Below are 24,607 nucleotides of genomic sequence, written 5' to 3'. Positions count from 1 at the left end.
AGTTCTCTCCCTCAAACTCAAGTGTTTCCTCAACTAACTTGAGTGTAACACCATAATTGTTCTCTCTTATATAAGAATGGATTATTCTAGGTTATGGTGTACTCCTAATACTCTAGTTCAATTGTTGTCCTTTATTCTTAAATAGATAAAGCTATGTTTTGTATGACTGATCTCTCTCATTTTGGAAAGGACTTTAATACTAACTTAAGGTTAGGCTCTATAGAGATTGATGTGATCATCAATGTCTATGTTAAATATAAATGGTTTATCTCTCTAGGAATTGTCTTGGATAATATCCTAGGGTTTCTCTTAGAGATGATGATTTGAATACTTGGATGTATATCCAAGGTTTAGCTCAAGGTTTGTTATTGCTTCTCTAAAAATTATAATAGAACTCTCACCTCTCTAGGTTTGATGCTTAATAATTTGGAATAGAGAAGAATATATATTTCTAGAGTTAATCTCCATGTCCTGTTTCCAAGAATGAAGTGAAATAAATACCATGAGGTTCATGGTAGGATCATGGATTAGTTTAAGACATGGAAAAGATAAGTCAAGAATGGTTTTCCCATTTTATTGTTACTTGGTTTGTAATTGAATTGATGTTCAGATGTTATGACAAGGATTGCCATATTGTGATCTTTTATAAGATCAAGTAGTTGATCATTGAGTAAAGTGTTGGTGTGTTGATTATTAGTTCCATTTGATCTAACCCCTTAGATCAAATCATCTCTTCCCAAAACAAGGTTTTTGCAAAGTCACTTTGAGGTTTATAGCGCCTGACTTGATGAGCTACTTCAATTCCACCAAGGTCAAGTGAAACTTCAGTTACTGTGACTGTTTTACTTTAAAGCGCGAAAATTCCCCAGATTTTCTATGCATGAATGCAATGCACACATCTGTTTCCTCTATTTTTTTTGTAACCCCATTACCTGGGATATTACAGTCTCTACCCCTTAAACTAAACCTCGTCCTCGAAGTTTGATATCTCTCACGTTTCGGAGTGTAGATCTGACTTGTGCAGACTTAAACTTTTCTCGAACTCCGTGGTGATCCTTTTGGATATAATTGAATATATCCCTTGTCCAGATTCTTCCTGGAATCCATTAGAGTTTGTCTCTGAACCATGGTTCTTACTTTTATTCTTTGATTTCTTCCAACTCTATAAGCTTGTTTCCTTTCCCATTGAATATTCACTGATTAAGACTTCTTCTGGTCCTGACAGTCTTAGTTGAGGACTAATTGGATAACAATCTCCTATTTGATAAAATAGGTCTTTGTTTTCCCTTACTACCAAAACTGCAATAATGGTACTAAGTAAGGTACTTAATATGGAAATGGTAATGATGGTTTATTTCCTTAAGAATGGATTAGACTCATTTAGTCCATCCAATCATGGTTTATAGTTGATACCTATAACTATTTTGGGTTATTTAGGTTCCATGAAAGGAATCATTCAAATGGACTTAAGTTTTGGTATAGTCAATCTCTTTTGGTCTTTGGCCTTCTTGAGCTGTATTTGGTCTCTGACATTTTCTTCGTCCAACTTCTTTATCTTTGACTTACTTGAGCTTAAGTACTTCTGAGTAGATATTACTTACTCGCTCAAGTTTTAATCCACTTCTTACGTCCTCGAGGTATGAACCTCGGCTTCTGGTCTGACATCCTTCTGAAAGTAATGTCCAACAATCTTATGAAAATAAGATAGAACTTCCTCTCAGTTCAGACCTTCTTCTTCTATTTTGTTCCAAGTATTGAGTCATTGTACATCCAACGCAATATTTTACTCTACACCTTAGAGTTTTCTTATGGTTTTCAACTCCTTTTCTTCCAACTATAGAACTTATGGTTGGAATATTGGTCTGGGTCAAACTTATGGTTTGTGCTCCTTCTAAGGTTTTGCAAAGAATATATGTGGTGCATCCACTCAATTGTGGACATCCAATGTGAATCCTTCGACTAAATGATTATAGATCTAGCTATTTGGCTGATAAGATTTTTATTTGTTCACAAACTTTTGTTACAAATAATTAAATCATGGACTATTTGTAATACCAACTGATACCAGCTGTGATTATTATACCAACTGTGGCTATTTGATATTTAAAAATGTACTCTATTATAGGTCTTGATCAACTGGACGAGACATCTTCTACTTTATCTCGCAGTATTGTTCCTATACCAATTGTGGTCTTCTGATATCGACTATGGTCTTCTTATATCTGCTATGGTTTCATAGGTCATCTTCCTTTTTCGAGGGTTTATTGTTGCAGAAAAAACCACCAGTTAACACTATAAATATAGTATTCTGAGTGATTTCCCATGCATTCCCTCTTCTATATTGACTATGGATCTGCTTGAGCTTCTCCATAATCACCAGATTTCCCACCTTCATGCTTCTTCCGTACTAAAGTACTCCTCTGTTGAGGATAAGCATGAATTTCTGATTTGTACTTCCTTCAGAGTATTGTGGTTGCTTCCCACAACTTTGTTTCCTTTATCTGATGAGCCTTCATTCTTTCTCCGTAATCGTCGAATTCGTCACTTCCTCACACGAATACCATTACCCTCTAGATCTATAGCATTAAGTAAGGACTTGATATTGCAACATGCATTTGCATATCAAAGTCAAACTTCATGTATGGATCTGGTCAAACAATGAAAATCCAATAAAATCCAAGAAGATTCAGCTTTGTGCATATAATACACACCATCATAAGCCTGAAAATAATAGTTGAGTAAGACATCTCTAAACATCAGGCTGAGATGTGTAGTATATAACACCACATAAGATAGGTTTAAATCGTGATACTTAGCACGAGTATATGGGATTCTACTATTTGTCTCAACATTTACCTTAATTGCACAATTGCAATGAGATAAACTTAAAACAAAGTGGTTTGGGATGGTTAAGGTTCACCTAATTTCCTTTGGAAGTTCTAGCTTAACTTCCATTTTGTTGAGGACTATTTCACATGATATTTCTAAGTTCTAACATTGCTACTCTAAGCACATAACTATGGAAATATAGCTCTTATACTTCCATGTGTTTCTACCATATAACTATGATCATGATGTGCTTGGCACACTTCCCATTGTTTTGGAACACAATTCTTGCACTATTGTTTAGCACTTGACTTCTTATTGTACTTCTCCTAAATATTTATGATGTTCTAATTCATCACATAATGATTCTCAGGTGAATCATATATGATTTCTATTTCTACCATGTAAGTAGGCATATTATTTTCCTATCTCTTTTGCTTACCTTCCATGATTGACTCATCATGGTCTATACTACATCATATAACTCATATTTATCACTTACTAACAACTGTTTCACAAGTTTAGATAAATTTTACTTACCCTATTACTTAACTTGGTCTACATTTCTATTAGAATATCTTAATTATCTTTTTCACTTAATATTACTCCTATTACAGTTCTGGATAACTCCTACTTAATGAAAACATGTGTTGGTACACCTCTTCCAATAGGATATCTTCCTTATGGTTGTATCCTCTCTTTGGACTACCATGTATTGTATACCAACTGTGATCTACTCATCTATTGTTTTAAAGACTTATTGATATACTACCTACTTGGAATCAGCTGACTAATTTTATTTTATCTTGATAAGTTAGGTAGGAAATGTTGACTCAAGTGTGTCAGGATTATTCTCAAGTGAATATCCATCTCAAGTCATAAGAAGTATTTGGTTTACCTAGGACAACTTCCTATAGACACTACCAATCCTATAGGTCTCCTTTAAAGGGTTTTAATCCTAAGGTCAAAGCATTTGCTCTGATACCAACTGTGGTGACCCGGCATACCACTGCATGGTGTAGTATGCAAGTCTGATACAACACCAATGAAACACCGTTCCACTAGTATTATATCGCTCAGAGTGGTACAACAGAAACATATGCGGGTCCAAGGCATGTCTATAGAATTACAACATCGACTCTGTTACATAAGATCATCACAGCCTCCTACTTTACAATGAGGTAAAACGCAAATAAACTCCAGAAGAATGACTCGTAGTCTAGTCTTATCACGAACTCTATTTGTAGAGTATTTCCCTAACTACAAAGGCTAAGAATAGACTCTAGCTAAATAGGAGCTAGGTTTAGGAAGCTAGTTCCCTTCTATGGCTAAACTAGGTTTTCTCCTTGTTGGATGTGGTATCTGACTCCTTTGACAGGGTTCTGTCTCTTGAAGTAGTTGTTGACTCCTCGGCCTTCGAGTTGCACTGTTGATCCTCCTTCGATGCCTCCATATCTAAGCAGGGGATTTAAGAGTGGGATGAGTACGAGCGTACTCAACAAGTTCATTATAGGAAAGAGGTGTTTGATGCACTAGCTACGGCATTAGACCAGAAAGTCTAATACCAATGCAGATTTTTATAATCATTTCTTCAAAAGGTTGCTTTTATTCAGAAGAACTATGTCCGTCAGCCTTCACCGGTTTACTAGAACTTCATGGAGCTCCTTTCCGGCCGCGTTCGCGATTCCATATCCCGGAACAGGGAGTGACAGGTCACGGTTCTTTACACTCTGCAGAGGTGTGTTGCTTTACCCATAAGAGATCTTAACCTTGGTGCCAACCGAGCTTAAGTTCTCGTCCACACTTCCTTTGGTGTGAGGCCCGGTATAAGGTCTAGCCAATCATGTTCCTCCGCTACCTCGAACACCCACCCTTTTGTAAGATTGTCTTCCCCTATATCCATGATGAGACCGTTCCGGGCATTTATATGCCTTCCCCTATCAATCATGGATAGACCGTTCCGGACATCTTACAATCCATCATAGACCGCAATACCGTGGGGACTTAGGACTCCCCAGCCTCACCATCTTGCTCCTTCGGGCGACAAGTGTACTACGGACTATGCCGTGGGGACTTAGGACTCCCCAGCCTCACCAACTTGCCCCCTTGGATCACAAGTGTACTACGGTAAAGCGCATCCGTTGATGAACGAGAGGTGGAAACACTTTTGACTATTCCGTCCCACTCCGGATCTTATGGTTAACACGGGTATTACGGCACAAGAATCACTGGCGACATTTGTTGTTTAATCCTAGATGGATATAAACCCGTGCAATGGAACCTCCACCATATCAACACAATCCATGGTTCCATTGCCCACCACATAGTCATATTCATAATTATGAAAGTAGTGGTTTTGATTTTTGTGCAATAGTGATAACCATAATACTTTGCAAGTAATTTGATAAAAATACTCAAATGACATGAGCAAGTGATGAACTTGCCTTTCTTGACTGCAAGATTATGCAGTCAAGGTCTTCGATACGTAGTAACTCCAAATTCTGAAATAACATCATCGTCCGGTAAGGACGATGTTTAAAAGATTGGCAAGAATGCAATAATGCATAAGTATGAGATGCAATCGCTCTAAGCGTGACCTAACCCCGATGATTTAGGATCAGTGAGTTGTAATGATTAGTCCAGGGTGTGTTGCACTTTTAGAGTGATTCACAAACAAGGTTCTTATTCAGGGTTGTGTTGTTTTAGAATTATAAGCAGGTGGCAAAAATGAATAGTAACAACCATACACAACCAGGAATAGTAGCTATATAATAAGTAAAGAGCAGTTGTCAATTTTAAGTCCTATAATACATGGTTGATGATTCCTTATTATATAATTCAAAAGAATAACTTTTGAAGAACATGTTCTTAAATAAAGAACAAGTATGGTAATTAGGTTGGGTTTCTATGGTTGGCTATGGTTTCAGGTAGTTGCTGGATTAAATATTAGATGGATCCCAACAAAGTTGGATTCATCAACACCTAGGGCTTGTAAGGTTAAGATAAGCCTAGGTATCCTAAGCAATTCATTATACAGGTTGTTGTCAAGGTTGGTTTATCTTGCTAGTGATAGCTGGCTAGGGTTTATAGGTCCTTATAAGTAGGGTTGGTGATGATTCCTTATTTTCTTCAAAAGAATAACTTTTGAAGAACATACTTCTTAAATAATAAGAAGTATAGCAATTAAGGTTGAGGTTGTCTTGTATTAGCCATTGGATTCACTAAGTAAGGGATGGTGATTTCCTAAATAGGATGTTAATAATTATCCCACACTAATAGGGTTTAGTGTGTATGGGATATGATGTCAATATTAGCATGGTTGCTATTGGAGTTCATCACAATGGTGTGATGCTAGTTAAGGTTAATTATAGATGAGATCCTTGTGATAGGAACTAGGTTTGATTAAGATGAACACATGGGATACTAACTAGTAGTGATGGGGTTCCCATATGTTATGTGGATTTGAACAAGCATTTAGTTGCTAAATATGAATCTATGGTTACTAATGAAGTAACATGATCACATGTTACTTAGGGTTCATGTTTGGGAATAATTTAGGGTTCATATGAAATAGTGGAGCTAAGGTTCCTAATTGAATTAGGGTTTTAGGGTTTCACATGAAATGATGAATTCCTGTTTTCCTACCATATGGAACTAGGGTTTTCTAATTACCCTATAATTCTATGATTAATAACTTCAATTTAAAGTTGAAGTTATTAATAATTTGGGCATAAAAATAATATTGAATTTGGCATTTTATTATTTTTAAACAAATAATATTTAAGGTAATTATTAATTAGGGTTTAAATCCTCCTAATAAGGATTTAATAAGTTGATATAAAAGGAAATTAATTTTAATGATTTCCTTAATTACTTACTGGTTTTTAATTATTTTATGAAGTTTTACTAATTATTGAATTTTAATTGAATTTAGAATTAAAATTAAAGGCTTAAATAACAAGTATTAAATAATTGAATTTTTATTAAAAATAAAAATTCCATTTTATATTTTTATTGGATAGAGTTTTCTTTTCTAAGAATTTTAATATCTTATTTACATTTTTCTGACTTAAATTGAATTTTCTAGATTTATTTGAATTTGCAGCAATTTTACGGATTTAAATTTAAACAGAAATGACTTATTGTACCGGTTGGGTTCTACACGTGTGACTGGCGGTGGACCAGGGATCCACGTCGGCTGCCACGCAGCGAAGACTGGTCAAGTTTGACCGGCGTTTGACCTCGCCGACGTTTAGCCGCGGCGGCCAATCGGGAAGCGCCGCCGATTTAGGGCACCCCCGGAAGCGAAACTCGTACCTACGGACTCCCCTCGCCACGCTGGACAACATAGTGGTGTTGGATTTTCGAATGGGTCACCGGAGCGTCGCCGGCAAACATGCCCGCGGCGGAGCAACTCCGGCGGGATCTCGAATCGTAGGCTACGGTTGATGAAATTGCACAAATAAGGGGTCTCTGGGAGCGCATACTCACCCTGAGGCTGATAGGCTGCTCGACGAAGGCAGGGGTAGTTGGGTTCGCCGGAATTCGTAGCTGCCGGTGTCGGAGAAGACGGTGGCGTCGGCGTCGATTTCGGGCACCTCAGCTGGATTCCTTCCGTGAGCTGAGCTTGTCGAGGGTGGCCGTCACGCTGGTGTGCTTAGATTGGCTCGTGCAGGCCTCGTTCGCCGGCGGTGAGTAAGACTGGCGGGGCCAGGTTTCGGCATGGATGGAACTGGAGAGGAAAGAGGAAGAAACGGAGCAATTTCATCGTCCAGGGTACTTATAGGGTTCGGGAATGCGCCTCATCACGAATTCGGAGCAAGGAGAGGACGCCAGCGAGAGGAGAAGCTCCTCACGGTGTCGTGCTGTCGTCCATGCGCTCGGAGAGGATGAGGACGAGCTCCTCTCCGATATTTTGGACGAAGGGGTATCGGGCTGGCTTAGTGGGCTGCTCCTGGTTGGTGGACTGGGCTGTTCTGGTGGGCTCGTGCTGGGCTGCCGTGGCCTGCCCAGGTAAGTATCCCCCTTTTCTTTTTCTGTTTGATTTTCTGTTTTGTTTTGTTCTATTTGAATTCAGGTTTGAATTCATAGTTTAACTCTTTTCTATTTTGCAGGTCTTGCTTATTTGAAACATATAAGGATTAGTTCAAGATACTGCAAGGTCTTGAGTGGTGTATTTGCAAATTTAATGTGGCACCATAACATTGGTTTAATTATTATTATTGGTATTTGAATTTTCAATACCCCTATGGACATGAATTTGAATATTATCTTTGGGAATATTCAAATTGTTTTCCAGTTGGTAGTTTTCTTACTTAGTAATATTTCTTGTTTTATTTGGTATTGCTTTGCAAGAAATAAGTTGCCAAGTAAGGTTTGTTTATGGAGTTCTATTAAGTAGGTGACTAAATGGCATGATTTCATGTGCTAAAAATATCTCTAAGGACTTGATCTCCCATTTGAGATTGTTGGTCACTTACACATGAATTTATGTGAGCACTTGCTTGTTAAGGTCTTGTGAGGTTTATCTTAATTTCTATTTCAAGTTAAATACTTGTACTATTATTTTAATAACACCTTGAAATACTTAGAGTAGGTATTACTCTCATCAGGGTTTGGTTTTGATTCTAATGATAAGTGGTTGATTACCACTTATGGGTTTGAATTATTAAATATAGTATAAGGTTAATCTTTGGTTCATAATTGAAACCAAAGATATAGTTTGTGAGCAATTTCTAAGGTTCTACTGAGATTCACCTAATGGCAATTGGTTTGAATCTCATCTATAGCCTGGTTTGTATTATGATCACCATAGTGATACATAAACTAAGGTTGAGGTTTAATTCTTGGTTGTGAGATGGGATGACACCATATTGCATGTGCTAGGGTTAATCTCCCCTGACCAAGATGATATGGTTGCTTTCTTAATTGCTTCTGTGCTCATTTAATTACTAAGGATTTGAGAATTGGTTTTATCTTCTACCAATTAACTACAATTATTATCCTTAATTTATCATTAAGTTAACTACATTGGTTATAGTTCTTTTTATAGTTAACTTTGGTCTCATGGATTGATGATTTCTCACCATATCAAGTATGGAGTTTTACTCTAAAGCTTTCTTAGATGAAGAATAAGTGGAATGTAGGTGTGGTAGAATTCTACTTGTGATCACCAAGTGGTTCACAAGTTAGGGTTTAGGATATAAGTCTTTGACCTTAGGATTAAAACCCTTTAAAGGAGACCTCTAGGATTGGTAGTGTCTATAGGAAGTTGTCGTAGTCAAACCAAATAATTTTTATGACTTGAGATGGATATTCACTTGAGAATAATCCTGACACACTTGAGTCAACCTTTTCAATCTATCTTTTCTAAGTAAAGATAGTTAGTTAATCCCAAACATATAGCACATCATTAAGTACTTTAAACAACAGATGAGTAGATCACAGTTGGTATACAATACATGGTAGTCCAAAGAGAGGATACAACCATAAGGAAGCTATCCTATTGGAAGATGTGTACCAACATACATTATGATTAAGTAAAAATTATCCAGACCTGTAATAGGAACGATATCAAGTGATAAAGATAGATAAATAAAATTATTCTACTAGAATGTGTATACTAAAACAAGTAATAGGGTAAGTAAAATTTATCTAAACTTGTTAAATAACTCATGGTAAGAAATAAAAACAAGTTATGTGAGGTAGTATAGACCATGATGAGTTAATCATGGGAGGTAAGGAAGAGAGATAGGAATAAAACATGTCTATTTACATGGTAGAGATAGGAATCATATAAGATTCACTTGAGAATCATTATGTGATGGGTTAGTGCATCATAAACAATTAGGAGGAGAACAATAAGAAGTTAAGTGTTCAACTATAGTGCAAGACTTGTGTTCCAAAACTATGGGAAGTGTGCCAAACATCTCATGACCATAGTTTTATGGTAGAACACTGGAAAGTATAGGAACTATATTCTAATAATTATGTGTTTAGAGTAGCAAATTTAGAACTTAGATATATCATGTGAAGTAGTCCTCAACAAAATGGAAGCTAAGTTAATTCTTCCAAAGAAATTTAGGTCAGCCACAACTGTTCTAGACCACTTTGTTTTAAGTTTATCTCATTGCAAATGTGCAATTAAGGTAAAAGTTGAGACAAATCATAGAATCCAATATATTCGTGCTAAGTATCACGATATAAACCTATCTTATGTGGTGTTATATACTATACATCTCAGCCTGATGTTTAGAGATGTCTTACTCAACTAGTATATTCAGGCTTATGATGGTGTGTATTATATGCACAAAGCTGAATCTTCTTGGATTTTATTGGATTTTCATTGTTTGACTAGATCCATACATGAAGTTTGACTTTGATATGCAAGTGCATGTTGCTATATCAAGTCCTTACTTGATGCTAAAGATCTAGAGGGTAATAGTATTCGTGTGAGGAAGCGACGAATTCTGAAAGATCTTAAAGACATGAGGAAGGTCCATCAGAAGAAAGGAGTAAAGTTGTGGGAAGCAACCACAATATTCAGAAAGAAGTACCAATCAAAACTCATGCTTTACCTCAACAGAGGAGTACTTTAGTACATGAGAAGCATGAAGGTAAGACATATGGTGATTATGGTGAAGCTGTAGCAGATCCATAGTCAACGTAAAAGAGGGAAGGCATGGGAAATCACTTAGGATACTATATTCATAGTGTCAGCTAGTGGTTTTCTTGCAAAATAAACCCTGAATGAAGGAAGGTGATATATGAAATCATAGCAGACATAAGAAGACCATAGTTGATATCAGAAGACCACAATTGGTATAGGATCAATACTGCGAGATAAAGCAGAAGATATCTCGTTCAGTTGATCAGAACCTATAATAGAATCCATTTTTTTGATATCAAATAGTCACAGTTGGTATAATAACCACAGCTGGTATCAGTTGGTATTACAAATAGTCCACGATTTAATTATTTGTAACAAGAAGTTGTGAACAAATAAAATTTTGTTAACCAAATAACAATGACCTATAAAACATTCAATCGAAGGATCCATGTTGGATGTCCACAACTGAGTGGATACACCACAGATATTCTTCGCAAAACCTAAGAAGAGTATAACCATAAGTTACACCTAGACCAATATTCTAACCATCAATCCAATGGTTGGAAGAAAAGGAGTTAAAGACCATAAGAAAACTCTAAGGGGTAGAGTAAACATTGAGTTGGATGTACAATAACTCAATATTTTGAGTAATATAGTTGAAGAAGGTCTAAACTGAGAGGTAGTTCGATCTTATCTTCATAAGATTATTAAACACTACTTTCAGAAGGATGTCAGACCAGAAGCCGAGGTTTATACCTCGAGGATGTAAGAAGTGAACTTTAACTTGAGAAAGTGAGTAGTATTTACTCAGAAATACGAAAGCTCAAGTAAGTCAAGCATAAAGAAGTTGGATGAAGAAAATACCATAGACCAAATACAACTCAAGGAGGGCAAAGACTGAAGTAGATTGACCATACCAAAACTAAAGTCTAGTTGAATGATTCCTTTCATGGAACCTAAATAACCCAAAATAGTTATAGGTATCAACTATAATCCCTGATTGGATGGACTAAATAAGTCTAATCCATTCTTAGAGGAATAAACCATCATGATCAATTCCATAGTAAGTACCTCACCAAGTACTATTATTGCAATTTTGGTAGTAAGAGAAAAACAAAGACCTATTTTATCAAATATGAGAATGTTATCCAATTAGTCCTCAATTAAGACTGTCAGGACAAGAAGAAGTCTCAATCATTGAATCTTCAATGAAAAAGGAAACAAGCTTATAGAGTTAGAAGAAATCGATGAATCAAAGTAAGAACCATGGTTCAGAGACAAAACCTAATGGATTCCAGGAAGAGTCTGGACAAGGGATATATTCAATTATATCCAGTGAGATCACCAAGGAGTTTGAGAAAAGATGTAGTCTGCACAAGTCAGATCCACACTCCGAAACGTGAGAGATATCAAACTTCGAGGACGAAGTTTAGTTTAAGGGGTAGAGACTGTAATATCCCAGGTATTGGGGTTACAAAAATAGAGGAAACGGATGGGTGCATTGCATTCATGCATAGAAAATCTGGGGAATTTTCGCGCTTTAAAGTAAAACAGTCACAGTAACTGAAGTTTCACTTGACCTTGGTGGAATTGAAGTAGCTCATCAAGTCAAGCGCTATAAACCTCAATGTGACTTTGTTAAAACCTTGTTTTGGGTAGAGAGGATTTGATCTAAGGGGTTAGATCAAATGGAATTGATATTCAACACAACAACACTTTACTCAATGATCAATTGTTTGATCATACAAAAGATCACAACATGGTAAACATTGCCATAACATATGAACATCCATTTAATTGGAAATCAAGTAACAAGAATTGAAGAAACTATTCTTCACTTATCTTCTCCATGTCTTAAAACTAATCCATAATCCTACCATGAAACCTCAGGGTATTCACTCCACTTCAACATTGGAGTTAGAACAAGAAGATCCACTCCAGAAATAGATATTCTCCTCCATTCCAAGTATTACACATCAAACCTAGAGAGGTGAGAGTTCTATAGTAATTATTAGAGAAACATTAACAAACCTGGAGCAAAACCTTGGATATACATCCAAGTATTCAAATCATCACCTTCAAGAGGAACCCTAGAGTATTATTCAAGTCCTTCCCAAATGAGAGAGAGACCAATCATACTAGTTCTAGCTTTACCTATTTAAGAATAAGTGACAACCATTGAACTAAAGCATTAGGAGCACACCATAACCTAGAATAATCCATTCTTATATAAGAGAGATCAATTATGGTGTTACACTCAAGTTAGTTGAGCCAACACTTGAATGTGAGGGAGAGAACTATCCATATACTTAGATGATAATATCAACATTATTCAAGTGGAACCCTAACAGAATATCTCAGGCATTTTCCTGGGATATAACCTATAGAGACAACCATAGCCATGTCCATCCAAGAACCTATAAGGGAGATATTATGCTTAGTTGATCAAGACAACACTTGATCATAGAAGTGAAGACCATTCCCTTAGGAATACTTTAGAAATCCAAACCTTGATCATTATAAATTGAGTGATGATCATAAATCCTAAGAACTTGAAGTAGAGATATTAAGAAAAAGTGGATCATGCCTAATCCATGACCATGCTTTGGAGAAATAGGAGAATAATCCAAATACTAACACTTATATGATTAGTAGATGTTATTCCCCACAGGAAATCATAGGGAGGTAATTAATAAGCAACCCTACACCCATATTCCAACTTTAACTTGTGAATCACTTGGTGATCATAAGAAGAATCTTACCATATCTATGTTTCATAAATTAAAGAACCTAAGAAAACCTTAGAGTAAAACTCCATACTTTATATGGTGAGAAACCAACAATCAATTTGACCAAAGTTAACTATAAAAATAATTATTACCAATGTAGATACTTTAATGATAAATTGAGGTTAATAATAGAAGTTAATTGGTAGAAGATAAAACCAATTCTCAAATCTTTAGTAATTAGAGAAGCACATAAGATATGAAGCAACTAACCATATTACCTTGGTTAGGGGAGATTAAACCCTAGTACATGCAATATGGTGTCATCTCATCTCTACAACCTAGAATTAAACCTCAACCCTAGTTTAGGTATCACTATGGTGATCATAATATAAATCAGGCTATAATTGAGATTCCAAACCATATGCCATTAGGTAAATAACATTAGAACCCTAGTATTGCACATTAACCAAGTCTGATGCTTCAATTCTTGAACATAAGAAAAACCTTGTGCTACATTCCATCATTAGAACCATATGTGTAGTAATCAATCATTTATCCTTGTAATCAAGATAAACCATGATGGAAACAATATCTATTGAGATACTTTTAAATGTAGTGATAGTATTAACCTTAATAAGGGGGTTATACTAGAAATGATAAAACCCTAATAAATATGTGCTCACATAAAATCATATGCAAGTGACAAAATCCTCAAATAGAAACCAAGCCCTAATAACAATCTCTGAAATGTTTTGAGTTCAAAGTGTCAACTCTAATCATTCCAAAGGATTTGAGTCATAAGAAAAAGGAATTTCAAATAACACATGGATTCATTACTAAATTGAAATTTAAAGAGAAATTAGAAGGATACAAATAAAATCAAGCATTATACATTTGTCTTGAGCAATAAAATAATTCAATGACCATTGTTATCAAATCCTAATTCAAATAGTCAGAAACCTACAAAAGTAATAAAGTTCAACTTTGAAATCAATTGAACAAAACTAGAAAGGGAAAATTGAAAACAGAAAATAAAAACAGAAAAGAAAAAGAGAGAAAAACCCTTACCAGACTCACCTGCCGCCGCAGCCCACCAGAAGCCCAAACTTCTCAGCCCAGCACGGCCCAGACCAGCCCAAGATACCCTTTCGCCAAAATAACAGAGGAGGGGCGTCGTCCTCATCTTCACCGTGTGCTGGAGGACAGCACGACGCCGTGGAGCTTTTCTCCTCGCGCTGGCGCCTCCTCCTTCCTCGACGGTGTGACGAGGCACGCGCCCAGGCGCCCTATAAAAGCTTCTGGACGAACACCAGCATCGAGTTCTTCCTCTCTCTCTAATTTTTCCCCAATTCCAAACCCTAGCCCGTACGGCCATCGACCATCGCCGCCGACGGAGACTTCCCCGAGCTTTGCCGTGGATGCCATCGCGTTCGCCGTACTCGACTTGCTCCACCAGCCCGAGGAATCGACCCCGATCGGACCGTAGCGCCGCCGTCGTGATCGTCTTCTCCGACGATGGGAGCGGACGATTCCGGCGACACAGGCCTCGGCAAGCCTCGCCGTCACGCGCGTCGTGACCCTGGTGAGCTCCTGAACTCCCCAGCATGCCTAGCACGCTCAATTGCTCGCCGTAGCACCGCCGCGTTGTTAGCCCATGAGAACTACCGCCGTTCCTCACCGTCGGTCACGCTCCGGTGACCTATTCGGAGTGGCGCCGCCACCAAACTGCTCACCGTGTCGTCCCTAGTCGAACCGCCTAATTCCCCGTCAGTGCGAAACTCATATCGCCGCCGTCGTCGGCAACTGGCCGCCGGCCAGGAGCTCCTCTGGCCACGTCACCGATTTTGACCAGTCAAGGCCACGGTGGCAGCCGACGTGGAATAAGGCCCACCGATCAGTGACTGAGCGTAGAACAACCCGGGTAGGTTTAGTAATTTCCTGTTTAAATTTAATTCCAGTAAAATACTGCAACTCCAAATGAATTTAGAAAATCCAAATTAAGTCAGAAAAATATAAATGAAATCTTAAAATTCTTATAAAAGAAAAGTCTACCCAATAAAAATATAATATGAAATTTTTATTTTTAATAAAAATTTAATTATTTAATACTTATTATTTAAGCCTTTAATTTTAATTCTAAATGCAATTAAAATTCAGAAATTAAGAAAAAGTTCTAAAATAAATAAAAACCCAGTAAATGAATAAAGAAAACTTAAATAGGAATTTTCTTTATGTGTTACTTTATTAAATCCTTATTAGAGGGATTTAAACCCTGATTAATAATTACCTTAATTATTAATTTATTAAAAATAATAAAATGTCAAATCCAAGATTAATTTCATTTTAAAGTTATTAATAACTTCAACTTGATAATGAAGTTATTAATCATAGAACTATATGGTAAATAGCAAACCCTAATTCCATATGGAATAATATTACAACCATATAATTTCATGTGAAAACCCAAAACCCTAATTCAACTAGGAACCCTAATTCAACGATTACATGTGAACCCTAAATTACTCCTAACCTAAACCCTAGGTTAGAGCATGTGATCATGGTACCTTATTACAAATCAGGGAACCATAGTAGCAACTAAATACTTGTCTTGGACACATAAAATGTAGAAGACCTATCACTAATATAGGGGTATCCCATGTGTTCATCCTCTTCAGACCTAAATGATCAAATAAGGGCAACCAAATGCAAACCCTAGCTCCTATCCTTAGAGATATCAACTTTAATTAACCATGCTTAGCATCACACCATTGTGATGAAAACCAATAGCATATAGGCTCAATATTTATCATTACATAACCAAGTCCACTGAACACTACAAATACTTCATAATTATGAACTATCCTATTTAGGAGCCAATCATTCCTTACTTAGTAGATCAAATAGCAAAACCTAGACAACCTCAACCCTAATTGATATACTTCTTATTACTTAAGAAGTATGTTCTTCAAAAGTTATTCTTTTGAAATAAATAAAGAATCATCATCAACCCTGCTTATAAGGACTTATAAACCCTAACCAGCTATCACCAGTAAAGTATACCAACCATGACGGCAACCATGAATAATTAATTACTTAAGTTGCTTATGCTTAAGTAAGACCAATCAAGCCTAGTTGCTAATGAATCCAACTATATTGTAATCCATATTATACTTACTCCAGAAACTACTTGGAATCAGAATAAATTATAACAAACCACAAACCCAATTGTCATACTTGTTCTTTATTAAAGAACCTGTTCTTCAAAAGTTATTCTTTTGAAGAATATAACAAGTAATCATTAACCATGCCATATAGTACTAAAACTGACAAATGTTCTTTACATGTTCACATTATGCCAATTATCATTCTTTTATGCTCCATTGATTAATATGCTTTATTATCTACCTGTTCATGATACCAAGTAATCACACCTGAATAAGCACCTTGTATGTGAATCACTCTAAAAGTGCAACACACCCTAAACCAATCATTACCACTCACTAATCCTAAATCATCGGGGTTAGGTCACGCTTAGAGCGATTGCATCTCATTCTTATGCATTATTGCATCTTTGCCAATATTTTAAACATCGTCCTTACCGGACGATGATGCTATTTCAGAATTTGGAATTTCTACGTATCGAAGACCTTGCCTGCATAATCTTGCAGTCAAGAAAGGCAAGTTCATCACTTGCTCATGTCATTTGAGTATTTTTATCAAATTACTTGCAAAGTATTATGGTTATCACTATTGCACAAAAATCAAAACCACTACTTTCATAACTATGAATATGACTATGTGGTGGGCAATGGAACCATGGATTGTGTTGATATGGTGGAGGTTCCATTGCACGGGTTTATATCCATCTAGGATTAAACAATAAATGTCGCCAGTGATTCTTGTGCCGTAATACCCGTGTTAACCATAAGATCCGGAGTGGGACGGAGTAGTCAAAAGTGTTTCCACCTCTCGTTCATCAACGGATGCGCTTTACCGTAGACACTTGTATCTGTCGGCGGCAAGCGGTAGGCTGGGGAAGCCTTAAGTCCCCACGGCACAGTCCGTAGACACTTGTCGTTCGAAGAACAAGCGGTAGGCTGGGGAAGCCTTAAGTCCCCACGGTATTGCGGTCTATGATGGATTGTAAGATGTCCGGAATGGTCTATCCATGATTGATAGGGGAAGGCATATAACATTGTTCGGAACGGTCTACCTTAATCGGTATAGGGGAGAACAAATGCCCGGAACGGTCTCATCATGGATATAGGGGAAGACAATCTTACAAAAGGGTGGGTGTTCGAGGTAGCGGAGGAACATGATTGGCTAGACCTTATACCGGGCCTCACACCATAGGAAGTGTGGACGAGCTCGCGGCTCGGTTGGCACCAAGGTTAAGATCTCTTATGGGTAAAGCAACACACCTCTGCAGAGTGTAAAGAACCGTGACCTGTCACTCCCTGTTCCGGGATATGGAACTGCGAACGCGGCCGGAAAGGAGCTCCATGAATTTCTAGTAAACCGGTGAAGGCTGACGGACATAGTTCTTCTGAATAAAAGCAACCTTTTGAAGAAATGATTATGAAAACTTGCATTGGTATTAGACTTTCTGGTCTAATGCTGTAGCTAGTGCATTCAACACCTCTTTCCTATAATGAACTTGTTGAGTACGCTCGTACTCATCCCACTCTTAAATCCCCTGCTTAGATATGGAGGCATCGAAGGAGGATCTACAGTGCAACTCGAAGAACGAGGAGTCAACAACTACTTCACGAGACAGGACCCTGTCAGAGGAGTCAGATACCACATCCAACAAGGAGAAAACCTAGTTTAGTCATAGAAGGGAACTAGCTTCCTAAACCTAGCTCCTATTTAGCTAGAGTCTATTCTTAGCCTCTGTAGTTAGTGAAATACTCTACAAATAGAGTTCTTGATAAGACTAGACTACGAATCGTTCTTCTGGAGTTTATGTGCAGTTTTACCTCATTGTAAAGTAGGAGGCTGTGATGATCTTTTGTAACGAGTCAATGTTGTAATTCTATAGACATGCCTTGGACCCGCATATGTTTCTGTTGTACCACTCTGAGCGATATAATACTAGTGGAACGGTGTTTCATTGGTGTTATATCAGACTTGCATACTACACCATGCAGTGGTATGCCGGGTCACCACAATGATCCATATCGAACGGAAACTATGAGTGAATGAGTTGCAATGATGACTAACGTGCATGATAACAAAGTTAGGAAAAACAGAGCCAGCCTCAGTTAGAGTGGACACGATTATATATCTACAGGGACGGTGTTAGCGAACCAAAGCTCATGCACAACAGATTTGTACACAGCAATGGTTCGCTGAACCGTCCCTGTAAAAATTTGTGCCCAACGATTCATCATAGGCAAAGAAACAGATTCCAGATCTGAATTTGAACACATTCCAGATTATTTGCAAAATTAAACGGTTGATATCTTTTGATTTGTGCATAAAATTACTGATTGGGATCCCATGATTACTTGCATAAATTAACTGATTGAGATCCCATTATTACTTGCATAAATTAACCGAACGGCCGAACCCCAAATCTTAAACGAAATCAAGAAGGGATCAAAGCAAAATGGAATAAAATCGGCGCAAATATTAACCCAATACTCATCCATCTACAGATCGGCACTAATAGTTACTAGGGAACCAGCAAAAATAGGGTTAAAAAATGAGTGGGGAACAAAAAAGGGAGCAAACCGTAGTTACCTCGTTCCATGGGTCGTCGATGCAGGTGTCGTAGGGGTTCGGGGGCGAGATGTACGCCACCTCCTCATAGGGGTCCCATCCCGATGGGATCTGACCGCCACCGGCGGTAGCCTCCGATGCACCGGCGGCGGCGACGACGACCATTGAGGGGATGGCTTCGAAGAGGGAGGCGTCGCGCTTGGAGCCAACGGCATCGTGGATGATGGGATTCGCATTCCTCTTGTCCATCTCGCCGGCAGAGGAGAGGGAGAGGTTTTTTTTTGCTTTGGAGAAGATGATGGGACGTGAGAGGCGACGTTGCTTGAGCGAGTGAGAGTGACAGAGATAGTGCGAGGAGGCATCTATAAATGCGAGGGGTGGTTAATGCGACCCGCGTCCTACGCGTCCACCATTGCACGTCTGCACGTTTTGGACTTCTGCAATGTGACACGCGTCCACGATTGCACGTCTTCGACTTCTGCACCGCGACCCGCATCTACGCGTCAAAAATTGCACGTCTTCCACTTCTGCACCGCAACACGCGTACTCGAGTCTAACCATGGAAATTTAGATATACTCAGGTATAGCCTCGAGTCTTACACTAGCATTTTTTGTGTGCTCAGTTTTCCCCTTGAGTACTAATACTGGCTAGTGCAATATACTCAGTTTTACCCTCAAGTGGCTAGTCAACAGAGAGTCAACAAATGGGATTAACTAGTTAAATGAGTCATTTAATGTGTAAAAAATTCCGAAAAAGAGTGGCACCTACTCATGGAGTCTTCTTACGCGACCTGCCATGTTGGGAACCATAACAATCATAAATAAATCAAGTTTTACCACAAATTGCCACTTCTCAAATCACCTAGTAGCTATGAAGATGCATGGCTTTCCACAATAAGCCCTTCCCAAAATAGCTTTCCCCAAAACATACTTTGTCTAAATGAGAACAAAATTCTCACACTCATGTATATTTGTATTGCAAATTGTTTGAGGTAGGCCAAGATGGGTTTCATTGTACAAAACACGCATTTTCCAATTTTTAATTCTCATATTTGAATCCCTTAGTCTGTTTACTACTCAGGTGCCCTTGGTTTCTTGATACTACTCAGTTTTGCCCTCTTCCTCCACAAATTCTCACAGACGTGCAACATTGCCCTGATTGGTCTAGCCCATGTCACGCGGATCGTGCCCGCCGACCATTGATCGTATGATCTAACGAGCAGGATAACCCCTCTCTCTCTCTCTCTGATTGGGGCCACCACCCTCTCTCTCTGTCGGCGGTTGGCTTCCACCCTCTAAGTATGCTAAAGGGTGATTTTCTGTATTATTTTTCACGCGCTAAAAATTATAAACTCTTTTAGGCATTACTTTTCACGCAAAAAATGATAAACCATCACCGATTTGTTGTAGCCATTACTTTTCACGCAAAAAATGATAAACCATCACCGATTTGTGGTAGCCATTACTTTTCATGCAAAAAATGATAAACCATCACCGATTTGTTGTAGCCATTACTTTTCACGCAAAAAATGACAAACCATCACCGATTTCTTGTAGCCATTACTATTCATGCTAAAAATGATAAACGAAACAATCTATCTATCTCTGTATTTGAAATTTGGGAGGGTTCACCATCTACTTATGTTAACTTTCGAGGTTTTGACCTGAAAATCAAATGGGTATTATAAAGGGAAATAAAAGTTCAAAAAAATGTAAAAACGAAACAATCTACCTATCTTTGTATAAAAGATCATCTGTATGATTTTTGAGGTCATTTAGAGAAGGCCAAAAAAACATAACTTGTTACAAAAGCTGGTTTCAGTGAGACCTAACCAAGTTTGGCATACATGATGCCATACCTATAACAACAAGGAATATCTAAAAGGGAAAGTTTCACAAAATTTGAAATTTAGGGTGAAAATGATGCCATACATGATGCTGTTTGTTGGGGGGATGACCGGATGGTTTAGGCCATCAAAGTACCGGTTTAAAGGTTGTTCTGGATAGCGATGGTTGATTCAGAGAATCATACCGGTATCCCAAGAAGGGGGATACCGGAACTAGCTAAGGGCGTACCGGAATACTGGAACAGGGTACACTGTAGCACGTCGGCAAAGACCAGTCAAAGATGCTCTCCAGAGCTAGAAGACAAAGATGAGCGAAGCACTTCAGCTTTAATCGAAGCCATGACGCCAAAGGCAAAGGATGACGTAAAAGGCGCCGGAGGATGTCACGGCTTCTGATTAAAGGCATACCGGCATCACCGGTAGCTAAAGTAGCTTTGTAAAGTAGTTTGTCTAGTCAAAGATCCCATTAGGGTTTCTAGGGTTTCTTCCCATGTAAGCCACCCTCTCCCCTATATAAGGAGAGGGGGCACAGCCCTTCGCGGGCACGTTACGAACACAGCTTGTAAGCACTTGTGATGAAGAAATAGAGAGATCTAGTGCTGTTCTTGTTCTTGAGTTCATCATCTTCTACCTTCGGCCAAGGCCAAGTTCTTGAAGAATCCATCCGGAAACCTCTCCATCTATACCAAAAACCCTCCCCCGAATCCTCTAGCGTCCATTCGGCCCCAAGATAAGCCATCCCATGGCATCTGTCTGTTCACCACGACGATAGTTGGCGCCCACCGTGGGGCTCGCAGCGGCGCTTGCTGGAGTTCATATTCGGACGGGCCTCCTCACCGTCGGCGGCGAGCGCGTCATCACCGCACTCGTCAACCGCAACCGCGACATGCGCTTCATCAACGATAACACGGGCTGCTTCTCCAACGGAGGTAAGTTCCCCAAGAACGGCCGCGTCATTGAGTTCTAGAGCATCCTCGTCTACTACGACGCCGTCCCCGAGCGCCAGTGCCTCTCGCCGGTGCTGGTGGCTCCGGATCCGCCAAGGTCTGCGCTCCGCAGCGACCGCGCCTGATGAGGACATCCCTACTACACCACTACCTCCATCATTAATAAATGAAGATGAACCTGCTGTGGAGCTCAAGTCCAATGAAGTTCGGATTGGACCAATTACAAGGGCTCGTGCGAAGCTACTTAAACAACAGGTGAACTTGTTTCTAAACGGTACTTTGATTGATGAGAACTTTATACTGCCTAAGTCCTATTACTTATGTATCATCAGGTATCAAGAAGAGACGAGCATCGCACGAGGAGGAGAGGAGCAGCTGGACATGAAGACGGACGCCAAGATGGACGTGAAGCTGGACATGGAGCTGGACATGAAGATATCTCATGGACGCGCGAGGGAGGAGCGGGAGGCATGCGCGAGAGGATAAGAAAACGTCCAGGCCGGTCCAGCACCCGGTCCGACCGGCCGCCAGACCGGCCAACCCGGTCACTGACCCGGTCGACCGGGCGCCAACCGGACGCGATTTTTCGTACCGGATGAAAACCGGAAAACCTCGCAACTATCCGGTTGCCGCCCGGTTGACCGGACCCCAGACCGGCCGACCCGGTTGCCGCCCGGTTGACCGGACCCCAGACCGGCCGACCCGGTCCCTGGCCCGGTTGACCGGATTCCAGACCGGATTCGTCCGAGTCTGTCTCGACCAGATCTATTCTGGGTCGGTTATTTTTGTATCTTTTCGACCAGAACTCGTCCCGGACGCCTATATAAGTGCACAGGACGCCCCCTAGCTGCTTTAGACCACGTTTAAGAAAAACCCTAGTTCTTAGTTGTTTGCTCTAGCAAAACTATTGAATCCCTACACCATATTGCTTGATATTGTGTAGATCCTGAAAAAGTCTTGTGTGATCTGCTGTTCCATTGGGAATTAGACGGTTGCAACTTACCGCTTCGTGGTCGGCGGCTACGTGCGCAGGTGTGTGGAGTTGCGAATATCTTGCAGGGTTGAGAGCTGTTGCATTGGCGACAGGGACCAATCGAGAGATCTCGTTGTGTCATACAAGTTATCATCCACTTCATCGTCGTGTATCTCCGCTGCCATCACCCTGTGATCATCATCACCACCGTTGCTTACTGAGAAGATCGGGCCACCCCATATCACAGATTTCCAGTTTTCCTCGGTAAGCCATCCACAATCCACCCCATAGTTGAGTTGTGAGTGTTTCCTATCCAGAAAAAGTCATAAAAAATTAGGGTTAGGGTTTGCCATAGCCTTAGATTGCACTAATTTCAAGTTTTAGTTGCTTTTCGTAGTTGTTTTTGCGTCTCTTTTCTTTCCATCTAGTCTTTTAGGGTTTGAGTTTACTCTATCATCTTGTGTTACTTTATTGTGTGGTGTCAGTTTTTGTTACTCCGAGTCCACATAGCGTACAGTGTGCTTGTTCCAAACCATAGACACAGCCTTTCGATATCAAGTGACTAGGAACTTCCCCAGAAGGGACTAGTTTTACCGCTCGACAGGCTGCTCGTTAGGTTATTGGTGCTTTGCATATTTCTGTTGGCCGTGTTATCAAGGAGTTGTGTCAGAAAATCAAAAAAAAAAATTTGAAAAGAAGCAAAAAGAGCTACATAGCTGCGTGTGTTCTACAAACAGAAAAATCCAAAAATAAAAGTGTAGTGCTAGTTGAATCAAGTGAAGGCCTAAGTTTACTTTACTGCACCTGTAGTTGAGCAATCTTGTGCCTGTCTCGTTGAGCTTTGCTAGCGTCTCTCGTGTTCATTGCAACCTTTCCCACATATAGTTGCATTGCCCCATTATATCGCCTTGTGTGAGTATCATTGGTTGTCTACGGTCAGCGCTAGAGCTTGTTATTTGGTGCAAATAGGTAGCCTACCTACAGCCCCACATATACCCTGCTTTGTCGTGTGATTTGTTCTTATACCCTTGATATTCGCTTCGCTACATCCGTGCACTAGTTGTTACTACAAGTGGTAAGCAACACTAATTTACTTTGGAACGGTAAGATCTCCTTTTCTTATCAGTTTTGAGTGAGTTGTGAGAGTACCACCATATATTTTTGATTTAGTGCACTAATCTACTAACGATGTCTGCTAGTGATCATAGAATTGTTAACCAGGAGAACAAGAGTGCTGCAGATATCATCACATGGAGGGAGTATGAGGCTCTTCGTAATGAGATGCGACGTGAATTCCGCGCTCAGGACGATGTGCTTAATGGGAAGATTGATGAGATTTCCCAAAAGCTGGATGCTACTCATGTGACCGTCACTACAATGCAAGATCAAATGACGGATGTACAACGCAATCTTGCTGATTTGTGCTTAGCTGTTGAGAACTTGACCGTGCAACAACAACAAGATGATGACGATGATCCTAAGCTTCAAGATGACGCACACAATGCTCGTGATGCGCCCCGTGGTAGTCGTGCTCGTGGTTGGGTTCCACTTGGCCGCAATGGTCGTGGACAAGATGAGGAAGATGGTTTGGGTAAGCCCAAGTTTTCTATACCCAACTTTGAAGGAGGAGCTGACGTTGAAGAATACCTCACTTGGGAGCTCAAGATTGAGAAGTTGTGGAGCTTACATCCACATTATACTGAAGACCGGAAGATCAAGCTTGCTTCTTCCGAATTTGATGGCTATGCTTTGCGTTGGTGGGATGCTTTTGTTCGTAACCGCGAAGAGGATCGTGAGCAGCCTATACGCACATGGCGTGCCATGAAGGAGGCGATGACTTCTCGCTTTGTGCCTACAAATTACTTGCGTAACATATATGATAAGCTGACTCTATTGAGACAAGGTGTGAAGACTGTGGATGAATACTACATGGAGATGGAGATGCTTATGCA

The sequence above is a fragment of the Lolium perenne genome, chromosome 4 (assembly GCF_019359855.2).
Source record: "Lolium perenne isolate Kyuss_39 chromosome 4, Kyuss_2.0, whole genome shotgun sequence".
Taxonomy (NCBI): domain Eukaryota; kingdom Viridiplantae; phylum Streptophyta; class Magnoliopsida; order Poales; family Poaceae; genus Lolium; species Lolium perenne.
The sequence above is the reverse complement of the archived record's forward strand: the minus strand, read 5'-3'. Positions refer to the sequence as shown.